Here is a 6,000-nt window from a genome sequence, read left to right as displayed (position 1 = left end):
CACACACACACACACACACACACACACACACACAGGCATGCTCACACATGCACACATTCCCCATGAAGTAGCAGGAAATGCCATAATGGGGCCCGTGCTCAAAGCATGGAGTAGAGGGCTAGTAATCAGCCATTTGCCAGGGGATCCAAGATTAGTCCCTGCACTGTCGAAGGAGTGAAATGATGGAAGGAGCAATTGGTCACTGGCTTAGATCATCAATGGTAGGGAGGCAGGGAGGATGGACACTCCCCTCCACCTCAGACTCAGGGTCTCTGTGGCCCTCTGGGATTGCCCCTGCCACATGGGTCTCCTCTCCCATGGGACGATCCAGCCTGCAGCTCCCGGAATGGACTCAGGGGTGGGGGAGAGGATGGGCCGCAGCACAGGCGCCCCACAGTCATCTCATGATGAAATCAGAGAGATCCCACAGCAGTTACTAGGTCTACAATAATCTGTTCATGTTCTGGAGTAAATAAGCAGAAATAAAAGAGCCTGAAATAAAAGTAAAAGAATCCAATCTCTTCTTAATAGCAACACACCCATGCACACGTGTAATGAAAGTATACTGACCTCTAATGAAACGACAAATCTCCACTTGCTTCTGTAAAAGATCTGAGAATGTGAAAACCTAGACCACATTGTTAGCTTCTCCCAGAGGAACTCATGGTCTTAGCTCTGCTTTACTAGAATTGTAATGAAACATGTTTAGGGAATTTGATCAAACTGGTTTAAAATTCACCTCTAAAATTAGACATTTAAGAATTTTTGGGGAAAAGTAAACAATGTAAGATTTACTTTATCCTATACTAAAACATTGAGCTCCAACAATTTAAAGAATAAATATAATGGTCCCATAGAATAATGGCCCCAATCCAACCAAACACTCACTGGAAGAGATTGTATAAATAAGGTAGTGGCCCGAGCTCGTGAGAGTATGTGTGTTTGCACATCTGTGTGAGCATGTGAACTTGAGAATACTCACATATGTTTATTAACATGATTTTTTTAGTTTTCTGTTTTTATATTTTTTATTAATTTTTTTACTTTACATCCAAGTTAGTTAACATATAGTGTAATAATGGCTTCAGGAGTAGAATTTAGTGATTATCACTTACATATAACACCCAATGCTCATCCTAAAAGGTGTCCTCCTTAATGCTTCTTGCCCATTTAGTGCAACCCCCTACCCAAAACCCCTCAAACAACCCTCAGTTTGTTCTCTGTATTTGAGTCTTTTATGGTTTGTCCTTCTCCCTGTTTTTATATCATTTTTGTTTCCCTTCCCTTGTATTCATCTGTTTTGTATTTTAAATTCTACATATGAATGAAGTCATATTTTTGTCTCTCTCTGGCTAATTTGCCTAACATAATACACTCTAGTTCCATCCACGTAGTTGCAAATGGCAAGGTTTCATTCCTTTGATTGTCGAGTAATATTCTATTATATATATATATTATAGAAAGAACCCAAATGTCCATCGACTGATGAATGGATGTCCATTCATTGGTTGATGGACATTTGGGCTCTTTTCATAATTTGACTATTGTTGATAGCACTGCTACAAACATTGAGGTGCATGTACACCTTCAAGTCAGCAGTTTTGTATTCCTTGGATAAATACCTGTAATACAGCTGCTGGGTCATAGGATAGTTCTACTTTTAATTTTTTTAGTAACCTCCATACTGTTTTCCAGGGCAGCTATATCTGTGTTTATTACCACCAGCAGTGCAAAAAGGCTCCTCTTTCTCTGCTCCCTTGCCAACATCTGTTGTTTCCGAAATTGTTAATTCTAGCCATTCTGACATGTGTAAGATGGTATACCATTGTGGTTTTGATTGCACTTCCCTGATGATGAGTGATGTTGAGCATTTTTTCATGTGTTGGTTGGCCATCCGGATATCTTCTTTGGAAAAGTGTCTATTCATGTCTTTTGCCCATTTCTTCACTGGATTATTTGATTTTTGGGTTTTGAGTTGGATAAATTCTTTATAGGTTTTGACTACTAACCCTTTATCTGATATGTCATTTGCAAATGATATTCTATCAGTTGCCTTTTAGTTTTGCTGATTGTTACCTTTGCTGTGCAAAAGCTTTTTATCTTGATGAGATTCCAATAGTTCATTTTTGCTTCTATTTCCCTTGCTTCTTTGAAGACATGTCTGGTAAGAAATTTCTGTGGCCAGTGTCAAAGAAGTTGTTGCCTTTTTCTCCTGTAAGATTTTTATGGCCTCCTGTCTTTTGTTTAGGTCTTTCATCCATTTTTAGTTTGTTTTTGTGTATGATGTAAGAAAGTGATCCAGGTTCATTCTTCTGCATGTTACTGTCCAGATTCCCTAACACCATTTGCTGAAGAGACTCTTTTATCCATTGGATATTCTTTCCTGCTTTGTTAAAGATTAGTTGGCCATACATTTGTGGGTCCATTTCTGGGTTCTCTTTCCGTTCCATCGATCTATATGTCTCTTTTTGTGCCAGCACCATACTGTCTTGATGATTACAGCTTTGTAATACAGCTTAAGGTGAGGAACTGTGATACCTCCAGCTTTGGTTTTCTAGATTGCTTTGGCTATTTGGTCTTTTCTGTAACATAATTTTTTTTTTAATTTGGCAAGCTCTTGGGGGAACATACATAAATTTCAAGTACCTTTGAAAGTTAAAAATTTAAAAAGCTTTACTCAATAATACAATAAAATACAAGTAAATATTTATTTAAGCTTAGATGTCTAGGTAAACATTATACCAGAGGAAGAAAATCACAGAAGTTCATATTCATAGATTTAACCATATCCATTAATTTGACAAAGATTTCTTCCATGTCAGGTGCTGGAGGACAGAGGTTGCCCAGAAGAAGGCTATCCCCTGTCATGAAGAGGGGGTAGGGGCCATGTCATGTATTTCTTGTGAAGAATATCAGGTGGTGACAAACACTGCCTAGAGACTTGAAAGTCATGAATATGCTCTGGTTGCCAGAGCAGAATCTCAGTGACAGTACATTTAAGCTGAGAACTGATTGATAAGAAGTCCAGAGAGTGAAAATCAGAAGTCCTTCTAAGAAGAGAAAAGAGCCAAGCAATTCCTCTGGGGCTTGGAACATGGAAAGGCTGAAAAGTCAGTGTTGAAAGGTGGTTAGGAGTCCCATAGACAGGCCAGATAAAGAAAGGCACTTCATAAAGACAGAACAACCTGGGCAAAAACTGACAAATTGGAACTTAGTGGTTCTTAGGTTGCTTGCATCCTAAGCTGCACAGCACAGCTTTTGAAGAAACCTACCTATTCTTTAATAGTCCAGGCTCTCAATTTGCCTTCATGCTTACAAGATTGCTTCTGGAGCTCCAGCTATCACATCCACATTCCAGGGAGAAACATGGAGAAAAGGCACAAGGGCTTTCTACAAATCACTGCCCAACAACCCCATCTTCCTTCCATTGGCCAGAGTTGATTTACATGGCCCTCTTGATCAGCAAGGGAGACTTGGAAATGTCATTTTACAACTGAGTGCATTGCCTCCCCCAGCAAAATCAGGTCTTTGTCACCAAGGAAGACAGGAAGGATGTCCATGGTTTCCATAGTCAACATGTTAAACATCTTTGCCCCATTTTAAGGATGGGAAAACAGTTACCAAGATACTGAGTGACTTGCCTATGGTCAGACACAATAGGAACCAGCTCCATCCCCTTCACATAGAGTGTGAAACACTTAGTGCTTTTTTAAATCAACTTTTCAGGGCCTGAGAAGCAGCTGAGAAAGGCATAATAACCCAGAAAACTGGGAGAGGATGCTGTGTGTCTTACAGCTGTTGTATGATGTGCGGACGGCCTTCGTAGATGTGTACCCATGGGCCCAGGGGTGAGCCTGAAGCTGTCCAGAGCAGAGAACCATAGCAGAGAGGCGTGGGGACCTCTGCAGACAGGCAGCCAAGGCATCAGGAACCACCTTTCCCCCCAACTTTCTTCGCACCTGCCAGCCCCCTCCTCCACTGGCCTCCTTTGAAGTAAAGGCTTTTCTGTGCAGCCTGTTCTGGGTGGAACACAACAACCTTGCGGTCAGATTAGCATCAGCACACTTGCAAAAGGTAGAACAGATGTTTGGAGGAAAACAAATCCCACAGCAGTGCAGTTATTGTTGCATATGGCCCACGAGTGCTTACAACATCCACACTGAATAGAAACCTGAGCAAACCCATGTTAAAAACGACAAAGAGTTGTAGCACCTAACGTTCCCAAGGCCCCTCCATCCCTCTCTGTTCCTGGGAAACTGCAGATCAAGGGACACAGCTTGGACATGTACACTCCCCATCCTCTTCTCTCTGGCTTCTCTTAAGTTCCACTGTGAGTCTGGCTATGACATTATTCGTTTGACAAGGGCTCAGACGCAGGACCCCACTCAGCCACAAGTTAGTGCCAGAGAACATGCACTCCCTCACCCAGGAGAAGCCTTTTCTCCTGGTGCTGGAGCCGGTGCATCTTCATGTGCAGCCTACCCTAACAGCTGGTTGTAGCCACTGGACGTCAAGGCCAAAGACCATAGGGAAGAGTGAGACAGGCCACAAATGGGGACATGTAAGAACCGTGATAGCAGACACCAGAACTGGGGGCCAGGGTGCTGCAGAAGCCAGGACAAGGGGCCCGGCACAGGTGGGGCAAAGAAGCACCTGGATGTCATAGCAACAGCTCTGTCCCTATCCTTAGGTCGCTCCGTATGCACAGTATTGTTATTAACTGGCCTGTCACTACACGTGTCATTAACACAGCTCTTTGACACCAGCTGCCTTAATCTCATCCCTGCTGTATCCCTAACAGCATGATCTGTATTTTCCAGAGGAAAACACTGAGGGTCAAAGGCTACCCAGGCCCCCGTAGGCAATAGACAGCTGGGCCAGAACAGGTACCCCCTCTCCTGCTTCCCGAGTCTGCCCACCTCCTCTGGATGAAACCCCGCTCTTGGCCTGAGCCACCCGCAGTACATGCACAACACAAATGGGAGCTGGCAGGGCAATGGTGTGCACGACTCCATTCAGCACGAATAGGAACGGGGTCTGTGCTCTCAGGGCCAAGTCTGCTCTTTCCTCCAGTGCTTTACATGACAGCTTGCATTGTGGGTCCCCAGTTGGGCAAGTGCACTGCTTTCCTGTGCTGCTCTAACAAAGTCTCACCAACTTGGTAGCTGAAAACAACAGGTTTTTCAGTCCCAGAGTCCTCACCGTTCTGGAGGCTGTCAGCGTGAAATGGGTTTTCCTGAACAGAAATCCAGTTCTCGCCAGAACCACTCTCCTTTCGGAGGATCCAGGAATAATTTCCTTCCTGCCTTTTCCACTTCTGGACCTGCATTCCCAGGGGTCCCTGGCTCCTGACTCATTCCTCCCTTTATATGTCAGCAGAGCAGCACCTTGAATCGCCCTCCCCCCCACCCCTCCCATCACCTCCTCTTCTGTGGTTAAATCGCCTTCTCACAGGAACCTTGTGGTGGCCTTCAGGTAGCCCAGGATAACCTCATCTCAAGATCCTAAACTTAATTACACTTCAAAGGTCCTTTTCCAGTGTAACCCACAACAGCTACAGGTTCCAAGGACCAGGACCTAGGTATCTGTCAGGGCCATTATTCAAGTGACCATAGCAAGCCAATGAGCTAGAAGCTCCTTTGAGAGCAGGGACTGTCCAGTTTGGCACTGTGCACCTTGTGCTGCACAGAATGAGCAGTGGGTCATAGGGACCAGAAGGTGCAAGTGTACACGGTATGGAGGAGGGTGTTCACAAACCACACACTCAGGAAGGGCCATGCCAGGGGCTTTGCCCAGTCTGTGTTCCTAAAGCTCTGGCTGCCTTGGTGTGCTGGTAGGTTTGTTTGAGTTAAAGGCAGACACTGTGGTCCTAAAGGAACTACTTGCTTGAAGGGAGCTGGGGCTCTGGGAGAGGCCAACATGATCTCCTCGCTCTCAGGTGTGCTGCCTATGGAAGATGCAGGTCCCTTTCTTGTCCCCTATCTAGAGTGGCCAGAGATG

The sequence above is a fragment of the Suricata suricatta genome, chromosome 2 (assembly GCF_006229205.1).
Source record: "Suricata suricatta isolate VVHF042 chromosome 2, meerkat_22Aug2017_6uvM2_HiC, whole genome shotgun sequence".
Classification (NCBI taxonomy): Eukaryota; Metazoa; Chordata; class Mammalia; order Carnivora; family Herpestidae; genus Suricata; species Suricata suricatta.
This window is presented reverse-complemented; position numbering follows the sequence as displayed.